This window comes from Tamandua tetradactyla, chromosome 23 (assembly GCF_023851605.1).
Source record: "Tamandua tetradactyla isolate mTamTet1 chromosome 23, mTamTet1.pri, whole genome shotgun sequence".
Classification (NCBI taxonomy): Eukaryota; Metazoa; Chordata; class Mammalia; order Pilosa; family Myrmecophagidae; genus Tamandua; species Tamandua tetradactyla.
This window is the reverse complement of record NC_135349.1, coordinates 54,183,385-54,200,865: the sequence shown is the minus strand read 5'-3', so window position 1 is coordinate 54,200,865 and position 17,481 is coordinate 54,183,385. Positions and strand designations below refer to the sequence as shown.

Genomic DNA, 17,481 nt, shown 5'->3' with positions numbered 1-17,481 from the left:
TATTTATCTTGATTTCTAAGATTTTTGGTGCCCATTTGGATTTGCACTTCCACCACCCCATGGTGTCTCCCATCTCCTCCTGGGGAAGGACTTTTTCCAGCGGAAAAAGCCATCAGCAGCCGCCGTCTTAGGAGGGTTCCCTACACGCAAGCAGGAGCAGAGCATGCTTTCCAACGGGACCAATCAGAAGTTGTCACGTGGGTCCCTTTGTCCTGACCCACCTCATCCGAAGAGCCCTCTTTAATTATCCAATAAAAGTGGCCCAATTTTCTGGGCTGGCATTCTCCTGTCCAATGAGAATGGGAAGGGGCGGGGCCTCAAGCTTAGCGCAGTCTCCCTGGGGCAGTGCGGAGCCGTGTTTCACTGAAGTGCCACTGGCTGGGGGCTCGGTGTGGAGCGGGAGGGACAGGTCTTTGTTGGAGCTGGTAGGACTGGCGCTTTTATTCTCAAATGGCCTGAAGTAGCTCCCCAGGGTGGGTCTCCGTCATACCTGGGCAAGTGGCGGGCCCATGATCCTTCCCCACTCCACCTGTGTCGGGTCCTTTAGGTCTCTGTCCAGTCTGGCCCTTGCGGGTGAGGGTGGGTCCCAGGATGTGCGGGATTCCTCTCTCCTGATGCGCATCCTGTGGACTGAAGGACTGTGGGAGGTGAAGGTCTGACTTCCAGTCTGGATAAAGTTTAAAGAGGCGAGGTTGGCAGGGGAACCAACTGTGCATAAACTGTTGTAGGTAGCTTTGAGAGCAACAATGCCTCTTCTTCTAAGGCTCCAAGGAGCAGGCATCCCCAGGGTTAGAAATGCAGGCTATCAGACTTCATCCCAGACCTACTGAATCAGAATGTTCATTTTAACTACATTCTCAGGTGATTTCTGTCCACCTTCATGTTGGGGAAGCCAAGCTTTAAGCTTCCCCAAATTTCCAGCTTAGGAGGCAGTGTGAGGCTTGTATATGTTCTGCAGACAGTGGTTTACACCACAAACATAAAGAAGGTTATGAGATTTGAGACTTGTTAGACTCAGGCTTCCTATGACTACTAAATCAAGGTGTCACCCATCAGTTTGGCTCTGGTGAATCTGTTCCATACCTCTCTCCTGGCTTCTGGTGGTGGCCAGCAATCCTTGATGTTCCTTGGCTTGTAGACAAATCACTCCAGGTACTTCCTCCATCATCATGGCCTTCTCCCTGTGTAACTCTCTGTCCAAATTCCCCTCTTGCTATAAGAATACCGGTTATTGGGTTAGACACACCCTGACTCAGTATAATCTAATTTTAACTTAATTACATCCCTGATGACTCTATTCCAAATAAGGTCATATTCACAGGTACTATGGAATAGAATTTGAACATATCTGTTTTGGGGGACATAGTTTTGTTTTTAAATTTTTATTCATAAAATAACATAAAAAACACATACATTCTTAACATACATACATTCCAAACATGGTGTACGATCAATGGCTCACAGTGTCATCACATAGTTGTATATTCATCACCTTGATAATTTTTTATTTTTTAATTTATTTATTAATTAAGAAAATAAAATAAAACAACATACATAATCAGTAATTCACAATATCATCACTTAGTTGCATATTCATCATTTCTTAGAACATTTGCATTAATTCAGAAAAAGAAATAAAACGAACACAGGAAAGAAGAAAAAAAAGATTGTACCTACCATACCCCTTACCCCTTGCTCTCACTGATCACTAGCATTTCAAACTAAATTTATTTTAACATTTGTTCCCCCTATTATTTATTTTTATTCCATATGTTCTACTCCTTTTTTGACAAGGTAGATAAAAGGAGCATCAGACACAAGGTTTTCACAATCACACAGTCACATTGTGACAGCTGTATCATTATTCAATCATCATCAAGAAACATGGTTACTGGAACACAGCTCTACATTTTCAGGCAGTTCCCTCCGGCCTCTCCATTACATCTTGAATAACAAGATAATATCTATTTGATGCATAAGAATAACCTCCAGGATAACCTCTCGACTCTGTTTGGAATCTCTCAGCCATTGACACTTTGTCTCATTTCTCTCTTCCCCCTTTTGGTTGAGAAGGTTTTCTCAATCCCTTGACGCTAAGTCTCAGTTCATTCTAGGGTTTTTCTCAATCCCTTGATGCTGAATCTCCGTTCGTTCCAAGATCTCTGTCCCACGTTGCCAGGAAGGTCCACACCCCTGGGAGTCAGGTCTGGGGGACACAATTTAACCCACATTCTCAAAAAAGGGAGATCTGTCATTAGTTGGGAAGCCTCCCAAGAGCACTGTAAGAACATGGATTTTCTGAATTATGGCCTGCTGTGCTTTCCTGGATATAGCCTCTCCCAATTACAAACAAGTTGCCTTTTTTTTTTTTTTAACTTTTTAAATTGTATGATATAACATATATGCAAAGCAAAGAAAGAAAAAAGCAGTAGTTTTCAAATCACTCTTCAACAGACCCCAGACTTTGTCGTGGGCTGCCATACCATCATTTCAGATTTTTCCTTCTAGCTGCTCCAGAATATAGGAGGCTAGAAGGAATAAATATTTTTTATTGCCATAATTGACTTTTCTTTCTTTCTTTTTTGTTAAAAATAACATATATATTAAAAAGTAATAGATTTCAAAGCACAGCACAACAATTAGTTGTGAAACAGAGTTCAGAATTTGGTATGGGTTACAATTCCAGAATTTTTGGTTTTTACTTCTAGTTGCTCTAAGATACTAGAGACTAAAAGAAATATCAATTTAATGATTCAGCAATCATGTTTGTTTGTTAAAACCTACCTTCTCTGTAAAACTCCACCACCACCTTTGATCTTTATATCTACTCTTTAGGGGTATTTGGGCTATGCCCATTCTAACTTTTTCATGTTGGAAGGGATTGTTAATATATGGTGTAGTGAGATGGAACTATCTGATGTCCTAGAGAGGCAGGGCCCTCTAAGTTTCAGGACTTACCTGGTCCAGAGGACCCATCTGGAGGTTGTAGATTTTTGGAAAGCTACCCTAGTGCGTGGAAACTTTGTAGAATCTTATATATTGCCCTAGGTGTTCTTTAGGATTGGATAGAATGGTTTTGGCTGGGGTTTGGCAAATTATGATAGGTAGCAATGTCTAACTGAAGCTTGCCTTAACAGCAACCCCTAGAATAGTCTTTCAACTCTATTTGAGCTCTTTAAGCCACGAATATTTTACTAGTTACACTTCTTTTCCTCCTTTTTGTTAGGATGGAATTATTGACGCCACAGTGCCAGGGCCTGACTCATCCCTGGAAGTCATCTCCCATTCTTCTAGGGACTTTCACCCCTAGATGTCATGTCCCATATAGTGGGGAGGGCAATGATTTCACTTACAGAGTTGGGCTTAGAGAGAGTGAGGCTGCATCTGAGCAACAAAAGAGGTCCTCCAGAAGTAACTGTTAGGCATACCTACAGGCAGGCTAAGCTTCTCCGCTGCTTACATAAGCTTCACAAGAGTAAACCTCAGGATCAAGGGCTTTACTGCAGGGTGCTGAAAATAGATGGTAATTAATATTTTAAAATTTCAACTTATATGTGAGACTAAAACAAAAAATGTTTATTTGGTACAAAATTTATATTTTGACTAGTGCATTTCCTGATATAACTTATGTAGATAGCTGGGTTGAACACTGTAAGCACTTGGAATCTCAGGTAGGACATGAGATTTTGTTGGTTTGTCCAGAGTGAAGCCCTGATGAATCCCAGAGTGATTTAATCAGTGAGTGGAAAAGTATTTGCAAAGTCCCCTTCGGGGAATGGTGAGAATGGGGAGATATTCAACTTCCCCAAGGTGAATTCTTGATATACTCATAAGCAGCATGGACAACCAAAGCTATAGGCTGAGCCCCCAGTCTCGGGGTTTGTTCATATGAAACTTAACCCCACAAAGGATAGGTCAAGCCTACTTAAAATTTAGGCCTAAAAGTCACCCCCAAGAGAGCCTCTTTTGTTGCTCAGATGTGGCCTCTCTCTCCAGCCAACACAACAAGCAAACTCACCACCCTCCCCCTGTCTATGTGGGACATGACTCTCAGGGGTGTGGACTTTCCTGGCAATGTGGGACAGAGATCCTAGAATGAGCTGGGACTCAGCATCAAGGGATTGAGAAAAACCCTGGAATGATCTGAGACTCAACATCAAGGGATTGAGAAAACCTTTTCGACCAAAAGGGGGAAGAGTGAAATGAGACAAAGTGTCAGTGGCTGAGAGATTCCAAACAGAGTCGAGAGGTTATCCTGGAGGTTATTCTTATGCATTGAGTAGATGCCACCTTGTTATTCAAGATGTAATGGAGAGGCTGGAGGGAACTGCCTGAAAATGTAGAGCTGTGTTCCAGTAGCCATGTTTCTTGAGGATGATTGAATAATGATATAGCTTTCACAATGTGACTGTGTGATTGTGAAAACCTTGTGTCTGATGCCCCTTTTATCTACCTTGTCAACAGACGAGTAAAACATATGGAATAAAAATAAATAATAGGGGGAACAAATGCTAAAATAAATTTAGTTTGAAATGGTAGTGATCAATGAAAGCAAGGGGTAAGGGGTATGGTATGTATATCTTTTTTTTTGTTTTCGTTTTATTTCTTTTTCTGTTGTCTTTTTATTTCTTTTTCTGAATTGATGCAAATGTTCTCAGAAATGATGAATATGCAACTATGTGATAATATTGAGAATTACCGATTATATAGTAGAACGGAATGATCATATGCTAATGTTTTTGTTCGTTTGTTGTTAATTTTTAAATTAATAAATAAAGAAATTAAAAAAACAAAAACAAAACAAAAAAAGATCAAGGGCTTGGCCTATTGATTTGGGTTTCCTTAATGTTTGACACAGTATCAGGAGATTTCCTGATGGCATAGTTTAATAGTTCTATATATTTTCTCCCATTCCCTCAAGGGATTTTTGACAATACTTTTTGATTATCTGCTTAATATATTCTAGGATGTATCCAGGGATTACATTAAGCTATACAGGATTAATTAATTTTTATTGTGAGCTCCCTGTATTTCAATCGTTGAAACACCAATGAACCATCCAGACAGGTTGGGTTAGATTATGTGCTACAGAAAATTTAGGTTCCAGACAAAATAAACCTTCCTTTTTTGATCTCAAAGAATAGGTGTGGTTCTAAAATATAGACAGTGTCTTCAAACAGGTTATCTTTTATGCTGAATGCTTTAAGGAATTACGTGCAATTCTGAAATGTCCCCGCCAGTATGCCCATCTCAAACACATCGCTAAGTCTACACAGTTGAAGACCAGAAATGAGGAAAAAAAGGTTCACTCAGATAACACTACAGTACCTCCAGTTTCTGAGTTGAGAGAGTAAGAACAAATGTTTTAAGAACTCAATTTCCATATCCATAAATATAAGCCCACATAAGCAAGCGAAGAGATTCCAAATTCCGGGGAACTTTGTCTGGAAATTGTCTCCACCTGTAGTGCTTCATCTCTTAAGTTCTAACCCGGGAGCTAGATGATATTCTTTGCTATCATTGTTAGGTCCAAAGGGACCAGGAAGTAGGTAGGGTAATTACTTTCTACTTGTTTGTAATGGGACTCTCAGGGGAATCAGGTCCCAGGGCCATGGACATTCCTGTAAATGCCTGCTCTGTGATTCTCCCAAATATTCTTCGTGCACTGAGGGCTAAGGCCATGAACTTCTGCTCCTCATTCCCTCATGGCCTAGATCTGTAAGACTTTCCAGTCCTTAGACTAAAGAGGAGTATTGACCAGTTCTTTAAAGATGAAAAACAGTGGATCACAGCAGCTTCGGTTCATCCCAAGTAAGATTATAACAGTGGAGATGTTAATACTTGTTTATTAAGGAGTAAAGTTCTTTTAGGAGCTCACTGCTAAATTTTCTGGATCCAGACAGCCATGTAGTAGGAGTCCTGAATTGATAGGCTGGAGTCTTAGATAACCCAGAAATAATTAGCTGTTTATTTTGTCCCCTTATGATAAAATCTGATGTCTCTTTTGCCCCCCCAAAGGAGTAATTTTAAAGACACACATAAAGTTGCAAAGATGGACTGTGCATGTGCCTGTGAATTGTTTTTATGTTTCATTTTATAAAATGTAATGAATGAGTACAGTGGGATGAGCATCATTTAGAACTGGAGTTGGGAGTTGGAAGTTGGGGGCAGATTCTTACTGCACAAATCTATATGTGTTTTGTTAACATGACAGTGGCTGGAGCCTGACTTGTCACATTGGAACCTTAAGATTCTAGCTTTTTAAACTCTGTTTCTTTTCTTTGCATCTGGGCCTGGGCTCATGAGAGGGACCAATGAGTGAACTGTCTCTGAGTTTCTCTTCCTAGGTCTCTCCAAGCAGCTCCACCAATAGTAGCTCCTTTTGGTGCTCTTCCTGATTATGTACCTGGCCACAGTACTAGGGAACCTGCTTCATCATCCTGGCCTTCAATGCAGACTCATACTCTGCACCCCATGTACTTATTCCTTAAGCAACCTGTCCTTCATGGGTATCTGTTTCTTCTTTACTAGTGTCTCCAAATGCTGGCTAATCACATATTTGGGATTCAAGTAATTTCATAACATGTGTGTTTCACACAGATGTAAATTTTTCTTAAAGCACTTTAATTGAGATATATTCATACATCATAGGCTCTATCCAAAGTATATAATAAATGGCTCACAATATTATCACAGAGTCACACAGATGTATTTTGTCATTCTGTTTGCCAACATGGACAAGTTCTTCCTGGTTGTGATGGCCTATGACTACTGTGTCACTGTATGATACCCCTTATATTACTCAACAAAGATGACCCATCAGCTCTGTGCCATGCTGGTCATTGGATCATGGACCACTGCCAACCTGAGTGGTGTGTAGAATACTATTTATCTGACTTTCATATTAGGGTGATATTGGCCTGATAGAAGTGTTCCCTTCTCTTCATTTTCTTGGAGGAGTTTGAGAAGAATGGGTGTTAATTCTTGGAGTGTTTGGTAGAATTCACCTGTGAAACCATCTGGTCCTGGACTTTTATTTGTTGGGAGGTTTTTGATTACTAATGCAATCTCTTTATTAGTTATTTTTTGTTAAGGTTATCTATTTATTCTTGAGTCAGTGTATGTAGTTTGTGTATTTCTATGAATTTGTCCATTTAATCTGGGTTATCTAATTGTTGGTGTATAGTAGTTCATAGTATCCTCTTATAATCCTTTAAATCTGTAGGGTCAGTAGTAATATCCCCCCTTTGATGTCTGATTTTAGTCATTTGCATTTTCTCTCTTTTTTTAACTTGTCAGTATAGCTAAAGTTTTTTTGATTTCATTGGTCTTTCATGGAACCAACTTTTGGTTTTGTTGATTCTCTATTGTTTTTTATTCTCTAGTCATTTATCTCCATTCTGATCTTTGCTATTTCCTTCACTTTTCCTGCTTTGGGTTTAGTTTCTCTTACTTTCATAGGTCTTTCAGTTGTGAGGTTAGGTCTCTGATTTGGGATCTTTCTTGTTTTTTAATGTAAGCATATAGAACTCTAAATTTCCCTCTCATCACTTCCTTTGCTGAGTCCTGTAAGTTTTGGTATGCTTACCAAATTAAATAATCATGGCTCACATGATTATAGATTTTATGATTTTTCCCTTGTGATTTTTCTAATCTAATCACAAGGGAAAAATCATAAAGTTTATCGTTTCCCTTGTGATTTTTCTTTGACCCATTGGTTCTTTAAGAGTGTGTTGCTTAATTCCCATATATTTGTGAATTTTCTAGTTCTCCCCTGTTGTTGATTTTTAGTTTCATTCATTGTGGTTGGAGAAGATACATTATATGATTTGAATATTTTTGTTTGTTTTGCATGGGCAGGCACCAGGAATAGAACCTGGGTCTCTGGCATGGCAGGCAAGAATTCTGCCACTGAGCCACCATTGCACCATCCAGTTTTTTTTTTTTAATTACAAATTATATCTTTATACACTGTGTGTCCAAAACCATAGATTTATCATTATTTTTTATGCACTTGCATTTTAAAACGTCTAAGAAGTAAAATGTGAAGTTACATATAAAAAAACTACAATACGGTAGTACTGGCATTTATAATTATCCATATGGTTACTTTTATCAGAAGCCTTTATTTCTTTATGCTGCTTCAATCCCCAGTCTAGGGCCCTTTCCTTTCAGTCTGAAGACCTCCCTTTAGCAGTGCCTATAGGGCAGGTCTAGGGGAGACAAATTCCCTCAATTTTTGTTTGTCTGGGAATGTCTTAATTTCTCCCTCTCTTTTGAAATAAAGTCTCACCTAATATAAAATTCTTGGTTGGCAATCATTTTCTTTCAGCACTTTATATATTTCATCCCACTGCCTTCTCTCCTCCGTGTTTTTTTTTTTATGAAATTGGCACTTAATTTTATTGGGATTCCACTGTACATACATTCTTTCTTCTTGTAGCTTTCATAACTCTCTACTTGTCCATAGCATTGGACAGTTTGATTACCATATGTCTGGGTGTGGTTCTTTTTTTAGTTCATCCTGTTTGGGGTTTGTTGAGATTCTTGAATGTGCTTTTAAATGTCATTTGTTAATTTTGGAAAATTTTATGCCACTATTTCTTTGAATATTCCTTCTGTACCTTTCTCTCTTTCTTCTCCTTCTGGGATTCCCATAACAAATATATTGGTATGCTTGATGGTGTCCCACAGGCCTCTTAGGCTCTGCTTTTTAAACTCTTTTTTCTTTTTGCTCCTTAGCCTGAATCATTTCAATTGTCTTGTCTTTGAGATTACTGGCTCTTTCTTCTGCCAGCTCAAATCTGTTGATACCCTCTAGGGAATTTTTCATTTCAGTTATTGTGATCTTCAATTTCTGTATTTCTGTTTGGTTCATTAAAAGTATTTCGGGTGGGCCACAGTGGCTCAGCAGGCAGGAAGGCTTGCCTGCAATGCCAGAGGACCCGGGTTCAATTCCTGGTGCCTGCCCATGTTTAAAAAAAAAAAAAGTATTTCTATCTCATGGGCGGGCCATGTTGTGACTCAGCAGGCAGAGTTCTTGCCTGCCATGCTGGAGACCTGGGTTTCATTACTGCTGCCTGCCCAGGCAAAAAAAAAAAAAAAAAAAAAAAGAAGAAGAAGAATATTTGTATCTCTTAATTCATTGTTTTCCTCATATTCTTTAATTATTTTTCCTTGTTTTCTTTGATTTCCTTGAACATTTTTTTAAAAGTTTGTCTGGTATGTCCAAGGTCTGGTCCTCTTTGTTAATGGTTTATGGATTTTTATTTTGTTCCTTTGGATGGTTCATCGTTCCCTATTTCTTTGTCTTGTATTCTTTTATTGTACACTGTACATTTTAATGTTTTAAAGTGTTAACTGGAATATACTCCTTGAGCTGGCTGTTCCTTAAGTTATTATCCAACTAGTGATATGACAGAGATTTCCTTGAGTGCCAGGAGCTAACAAAAACAAACAAATAAAAGCAAAAAGCACCTTTTATAGTCTGCAAATTGGTTCTGCCCTGGCAGTTGGCCTCCTTTTGAGTTTAGCCCTCCTCTCAAGAAGATTAGCCTGAGGTGAATGTGAAATGCAGGGTTCTCTCTGTCTTCTTGTCCTGAACTTGTGCTTGTTTGTGGCCTTAAGAATTCCTCCATTTACAGGAATTTGAATGTTTACTCCAGTTCATTTGAAATAGATTTTCACTCCCTTTGAGTGCTCTGTTGAATGACTTAATTATTTCTCACATTTTTTTAGCTTTCTGCAAGCTGTTTCTCTGCCTTCCGTACAAATTCTGGGAGGGTGAGTTCAAGACAAATTTCCTGGCTCTGTCTTTCAGACTTTCACTCAGTAGATGACACTGATGTATAGGCACACCAGTATGCAATAGGGGTTATTCTGCTCCCTTAGGGACAGGGTCTTTCAGACTTTCACTCAGTAGATGACACTGACGTATAGGCACACCAGTATGCAATAGGGGTTATTCTGCTCCCTTAGGGACAGGGTCTTTCAGACTCTCACTCAGTAGATGACACTGACATATAGGCACACCAGTATGCAGATAGGGGTTATTCTGCTCCCTTAGGGACAGGGTCTTTCAGACTTTCACTCAGTAGATGACACTGACGTATAGGCACACCAGTATGCAGATAGGGGTTATTCTGCTCCCTTAGGGACAGGGACAGGGACCCACAGTAGGAACACAGGCTGGCTCCACACCTTTCTGGTGAGGAGTAGGGCAGGAGCTACTAAGGGCACCGCAAGCTTTGCCCACTGTTTTTCAGGCTGTTTTCTAGACTTGCCCAGTTACTACAATCCTTTGATTGTTTTCTGGAATTTTGAGGAAGATGGCTTTTTCAGGTTTTTCTAGCTGTTCAAAGATTCTGCTAAGCATCTTACACCACTGCCTTGGCTGACCAGAAGTCATTCCCCAGTTCATTTTTAGTAATCCTTCCTTTCTTTACTAGTTTGTAGTAGCATTTCTATCATTTGGAAAATGCTAATAATTGAATCTAATACGTAACATGTTTTGAGAACTTATGTGCCAGTGATAGCTGGACAGTTAGGAAAAAATATTCAATATAATCCTTTAGCTGGAAAATGCTTAGTATAGTCTTCAATACTAGAAAAATATTTATTATGATCACACAATCAAACTTGAGTGATTTTAGGCCTAAAAACTCTTGTTGAAATAGCTTGCTGTTGATCTGATCTCAAAAGTTTACTCTCTGTTCCTTGAAACCTTCCCAGCATTGCCTGTAGGGATGAGATTACAGGTCAAAGAAGGATAGAAAGATGCCAAAAAACACCATATGGCGTGTTAGTCAGGGTTCTCTAGGGAAATAGAACCAACAGGAGAGATCTGTAAATATGAGATTTACAAAGGTGTCTCATGCAACTGTGAGAATGGAAGAATCTAAAAACTGTAGGGCAGGTTGTGAAGGTGTGAAGGGTCTGGATGAAATCCACAAGAGAGACTTCCTGGCTGAAGCAGTGAAAGAGTCTCTCTTCTTCCTTAAAAGCCTCCAACAGATTGGATTATTTCATGTGGGAGACACACCTTAGTTGATCACAGATGTAACCAGCCACAAATGCAATGAGCTGACTGATGACTTAATACACCAGCCTCTAGTTTATCAACCAGTTTCAAAATATTCTTATAGCAGTGGTCAGGCCAGTGCTTGCCTTACCAGACAACTAGGCATAATCACTTGGCCAAGTTGATACCAGAACCTAACCATCACATACGGTTTGATAATTAGTTCCTTCTTCGCCTTGAAAAACAATATCAAAGACTGAATGAGGGTAGGACTTCTAAGAGAACAAGATATGCTGACCAAATAGCTTTTCCTTTTCTATTTTCTTCTGGATCCTGGCCATTTCTTTGTCTGTTAGGACTATAGAAGCCCAAATTACCATTCTCACTCTGACTTGGCCAAACATCATACTCAATGATAAACTCAATACTGAAAGCTTTCCCCCTAAGATCAGGAACAATACAAGGATGCCAGCTGCTATCACTTCTATCAGCATTGTACTGGAAGTTCTGACCAGAGAAGTTAGGTAAGACCTTTGATCTTTCTATCCCTCTCTTTAGGGGTGTTTGGGCGATGGCCATTCTAACTTTTTTATATTGGAAAGGTCTGTCAATAATATGGTGTAGGGAGATGGAACTATCTGATGTTCTGGAGAGGCTGGGCTAGGTTTCAGGACTTATTTGGGCCAGGGACCCATCTGGAGGTTGTAGGTTTCTGGCAAGTTACTCTGGTGTTTGGAACCCTTGTGGAATCTTATGAATTGCCCTAAGTGTTCTTTAGAATTGGCTAGAATGGTTCTGGTTGGGGGTTGGCAGGTTATGATAGGTAGCAAGGGCTACCTGAAGCTTGCGTGAGAGCAACCTCCACTGTAGCCTCTTGACTCTATTTGAACTGTCTCTGCCACTGATACTTTATTAATTACACTTCTTTTCCCCCATTTGGTCAGGATGTAATTGTTGATTCCATGGTGCCAGGTCTGGATTTATCCCTGGGAGTCCTCTCTCATGTCACCAGGGAAACTTTCACTCCTGGATGTTATGTCCCACATAGAGGGGAGGGCAATGATTTCACTTGCAGAGTTGGGCTTAGAGAGACTGAAGCTTAGAGAGACCTGCGCAACAGCAGAGGTCCTCCAGAAGTAACTCTTAGGCATGCCTATAGGCAGTCTAAGCTTCTATGCTACCTACATAAGCTTCACAATAGTAAGCCTCCTGATCGAGGGCATGGCCTATTGATTTGGGTGTCCCTAAAGTTTGACATAGTATCAGGGGATTCCCTGATGGTAAAGTTTAATATTTCCATAGTCTTTCTCCCCTCTCTTAGGGGACTTTGCTAATACTTTTTGATTATCTGGTTAATATACTTTAGGATGCTTCCAGGCATTATAATAATCTATCCAGGCATTATAATAACCTATACAGGATTAAAGGTCCTCTTTCTCATTCTGTGCTCGCTGTGTTTCGATTGTTCAAATGAGCTATACAGGTAGGTTGAATTAGGTTATATCCTACAGAAAATTTCAGTTCCAGATCAAATAAGCCTTTCTTCCATTGTTCTCAAAAAGTATGTTTGGTTCTAAAATATAGACACTGTCTTCCTTACCCCTATGTTCTGGATTACTTTAACCCCAACCTGTTTGGCTTCATTCTTATCTCTAAATATTAGGTTATGTATATAAACCAGCCTCTCAAAATCCAGAAATAATAATCACCACTCTGGACTTAATGTGTCTGCTCTAAAAGTTGAAAATCTAGGCCCTTGTTTTCTTATAAGCATTTTCTAAAGGTGACCACACCATTGTTGTTTTTTGTTTCTGGCTTATTTTGTCTCACATGTTCATTCACATCATTGCATGCTTCACGACATTGTTCCTTTTCATAGCAGCACAACCTTCGTTCATAAGTATACACCATTGTTTGCAGTTCTACTTCTCCATCAGTGCATCCCTCAGCTACCTTCATTCATTTGGCATCATGTAGAGGGCCCAAAGTCCACAGTCCATGAACATTCTCAATTTTGGATAGAGCTAATGACTTTTAAAAAAGTGCAGGGTATATGATAAACAGTCAGAAATAATTTGTGTTTCTATATACTAAGAATGAAAAGTCTGAAAAGGAAATTAATAAAACAATTCCATTTACAATAGACTCTAAAAGAATAAAATACTCAGGAATAAATTTAACCAAGGAGGTGAAAGTCTTGTTACACTGAAAACTACAAATTTGCTGAAAGAAATTAAAGAAGACAAAGAAATAGACATACTGAGTCTTGGGTTGGAAGTCTTAATATTGTTAAGATGTGTTAAGTAATATAAAATGTCTGTCTTCATTCTTCATTGAGCATTTCTTGGTGGGGCGGGGAGAGACCCCTTTCTGAGAAAGGATTTTCCAGAAGACAAAAACAATTGACCTGCTGGGGCTTTCCAAGAAAATGGAGCAATGGAACATATTCTAATTCTAGAGATTTGCAGATAAAAACACCCTGGTATAAACCAGTGTCAGTCCAGTAGAATAGTTATCTAAATGAACAAGCATACCATACTAATCAATATATTCTTGTCCCCACTTTGTTAGCCTCCCTTTCATGTAAAATGGAAACTTAACATCAGCCAATCAGAACATTTCTTCATTGCTTCCATATTTGCCCTATATAAGCTCCCCCTTTCAATCCTTTTGTTGGAGCTCCCTTCTAATTTCTGAATGTGTTACTGCTTGATTCATTAATCACTCAATAAATCTGTGGTATCCTTAATTGCATGAAAAGTTTTTCTCTTAAGAGATGTCAATACTATCCAGAGCAACGCACAGAGTCAATGAAATTCCTATCATACTCTTCATAGTTTTTTTATAGAAATGGAAAAACTGATCCTCAAATTCATATGGTATTGTGAGAGGCCCTGAATAGCCAAAAACAGTTTTAAAAAGATGAATAAAGTTGGAGGGCTAATACTTCCTGATTTAAAAATTTACCACAGTGATTTCTGGGAACGATGGTGGAATAGATTGCTCCAGGACCCAGTCCTCCCACCAAAACAACTATTAAACATGCAGGAACTATCTGAAATAACTACTTTGAAACTTCAGAAGCCAGAAGAACACTGCCCAGCATCCAGGGAAGAGCGGGAGAAGGAGACAGATAAATTATAGTAAAGAGGTAGTTGCCTATCCATGAGGTGGCTACTGGTGCCCATTTCCCACTCTCATAGCAGGCTGCCATGGGATCCAGTCCCTGTTTAGTTGCTGGTGACATAAAGGGATGTAAAAATCATCTTCCTTAAGAACAGAGGTGGTCACAGCTGATAGGATTTTGATCAGTGAATTCAGATCACTGTTCCTGGCTCTGAGAGCAGCTATTGTTTCAATCTGCCCAGGACAAAGGCTGTGGCAGCCATGGTTTCCACCCTTCCCAGACAGGGGCAGAGGCTGTGGAGATTTAAAGAGGTAGCATCTCCTCAGAGCTGTGGAAGATAGTTAGATGAAGAGCTGCATTTTGGGGGGCATGTTAGGAAAGCTCCCTGTGCTGGTTTGAAATGATGTGTGTACCCTAGAAAAGCCATGTTTTAGTACTAATCTCATTTTGTAAAGGCAGCCGTTTCTTCTAATCCCTATTCAGTATTGAATGTTTGAAACTATAATCAGATCATCTCCATGGAGATATAACTTAATCAAGAGTGGTTGTTAAACTGGATTAGCTGGAGGTGTGTCTCCACCCATTTGGGTGGGTCCTTATTAGTTTCTGGAATCCTATAAAAGAGGAAACATTTTGGAGAAAGAAGGAGATTTGGAGAGAGCAGAGAATGCTGCAACACCATGAAGCAGAGAGTCCACGAGCCAGTGACCCTTGGAGATGAAGAAGGAAAATGCCTCCCAGGTTGCTTCATGAAACCAGAAGCAGGAGAGAAAGCTAGCAGATGATGCCATGTTCGCCATGTGCCCTTCCAGCTGAGAGAGAAGCCATGTATTCGCCATGTGCCTACTCACTTGAAAGAGAAACCTGAACTTCATAGGCCTTCTTGAACCAAGGTATCTTTCCCTGGATGCATTAGATTGGACATTTCTATAGACTTGCTTTAATTGGGACATTTTCTTGGCCTTAGAACTGTAAACTAGCAACTTATTAAATTCCCCTTTTTAAAAGAAATTCCATTTCTGGTATATTACATTCCGGCAGCTAGCAAACTAGAACACTTCCTTTCAAGGAGCTATCAGAAGGCTTTGAAACCCTTCCTGGTCCCCTCCCCAGGGCATTTTGAAGACGGTCTGCACCCTCTTTGTGAGTTCATGACCTTGTTTTGGCTGGGAGAGACTGAGTGAGAAAGTCCTCTCCGGAGTGACCCTCCTCCCAGAATTTGCCCTCCAGGCAAAAGCAGTATGAGATGACAAAAGGAATGTCAAAACCCAATAGAGGTAATCTAGGACAACGGCCTACTGGCATCAAGACAATCCCTGTTTCATCAGTAGCTGTGTACAAAACCAAGAAACATACATCCAAGGGAGTAAATCCCAGAGTTAACATTTTAAAATATTAAAATGAACTGTGTGCAACAAAAAAGTACAAGACAAAGAAACAGAAAGTGATGGCTCTTCCAAAGGGAGACTATAAAAATATAGAAAACACCAATGAAGGCGATGAGGATGTGGACATGCCGAACAAAACCTTTACGAAAGTATCTTAAAAATGCTCGAGGAGATGGAGAAAAATACAGAGAAAGAACTAAAGAATATTAGGAAAATAATGAATGAACAATACGAGTCTTAGTAAAGAGACAGAATTTTAAAAAAAGAACCAAACAACTACTGGAGATGACGACTACAATAACAAATGAAAATGCCCAGAAGGATTTCAAGAGCATATTGGAGCTGGAAGAAGAAGGATCAGTGAAGCTAAAGACAAGATACTTGAAATGAATCAGGCTGAGGACCATAAAGGGAAAAGAAATATTAAAAGCAAAAATAGCCTAAGACAGCTAGGGGACACCATCAAGCACACCAATATATGCATTATGGGAGTCCTAGAAGAAGAAGAAAGAGAAAGGGGCAGAAGGAATGGTAAAATAAATTATACAACTTCCTAAATTTAGCAAAGGACATGAATATCCTTTATTCAGGATAAACAATAAAAACACAGGATAAGCAATAAAACACACCCCATCATAGATTGATCAACCATCGAATACAAAGGACAAGGAGAGAGTTCTGAAAGCTGCAAGAGAAAGGCAATGGGTTAAATACAGAGGTGTCCCAATTAGATAAAGTGCCAATTTCTCAGAAACCATAGAGGTGAGAAGGCAGTAGGTTGAAATACTTAAAGTACTGAAGAAAAACAATGCCAGGAATTTTATATTCAGCAAGCTCTCTTTAAAAAATGAGGGCTAGATTAAGACATTCTCAGATAAACAAAAGCTGAGGGAGTTCATCACCACTAGCCTGGCCTATAATAAATGCTAAAGGGAATTCTTCAGATTGAAAGGAAAGAACACAGTGGTTCAAAGCGCATAAAGAAATAAAGACCAGTGACAAAGGTAATAATTTGGGTAATTATAAATGCCAGTATTATTATATTGTATTGTTTCATATATAACTCCATATCTTACTTCCTGCAGGTGCTAAAATGAAATGCATAAAATATTGATAAATGTAGGTTTTTGAACAATGTACAAAGACATAAGTGATAACAGGTCTAAAAAAAGTGAGGGGTCAGAGGAGTAAAGAAAATGTATATGTGAATACATTTGAAGCTAAGTTGGCATCAAACCAAATATAATTATTATATATTTAGGATATAAAATTTTAACCCATAGTAACTATAAGGAAAATGGGTGAAAAATATATCCAGATAGAAGTGTGAGCAATAAAAAAAGCAAATAAATATAAAAGTAGGCTTTAATAGAAGTGAAGGAAAAAAAAACCATTTGACTTACAAAGGGTAAACAGCAAAATGGCAGAAGAAAATCCTGTATTATCAGTAGTGACACAAATGTAAATGGATTAAAATTTCCAGTCAAAAGGCAGGGACTGGAAGAATAGATAAAAAAGCATTACCCAATGTTCTAGTTTGCTAGCTGCTGGAATGCAATATACCAGAAACAGAATGGCTTTTAAAAAGGGGGAATCTAATAAGCTGCTAGTTTACAGTTCTAAGGCCGAGAAAATGTCCCAATTAAACAAGTCTGTAAAAATGTCCAATCACAGGTATCTAGGGAAAGACATCTTGATTCAAGAAGGCCAGTGAAGTTCAGGGTCTCCCTCTCAAGTGGAAGGGCACATGGCAAACACAATCAGGGCTTCTCTCTCAGCTGGAAGGGCACATGGTGAATATGGTGTCATCTGCTAGCTTTCTCTCCTGGCTTCCGGTTTCATGAAGCTCCCCGGGAGGCGTTTTCCTACTTCATCTCTAAAGGTTGCTGGCTCGTGGACTCTCTGCTTTGTGCTGCTGCAGCATTCTCTGCTCTCTCCGAATCTCC

General features: G+C 39.3%; 1 long non-coding RNA gene across 2 annotated transcripts in view; it reads left to right on the top strand.

The window, feature by feature from the left end:
• The first annotated feature begins 296 nt into the window (after positions 1–296).
• Positions 297–17,481, top strand: part of LOC143667635 (uncharacterized) — a 45,733-nt gene continuing 28,548 nt past the window's right edge. For both annotated transcript variants that reach the window (XR_013168130.1, XR_013168129.1), the window contains exon 1: positions 297–425. This is a non-coding gene — a long non-coding RNA (uncharacterized LOC143667635). The remainder of the gene's footprint in view (positions 426–17,481) is intronic.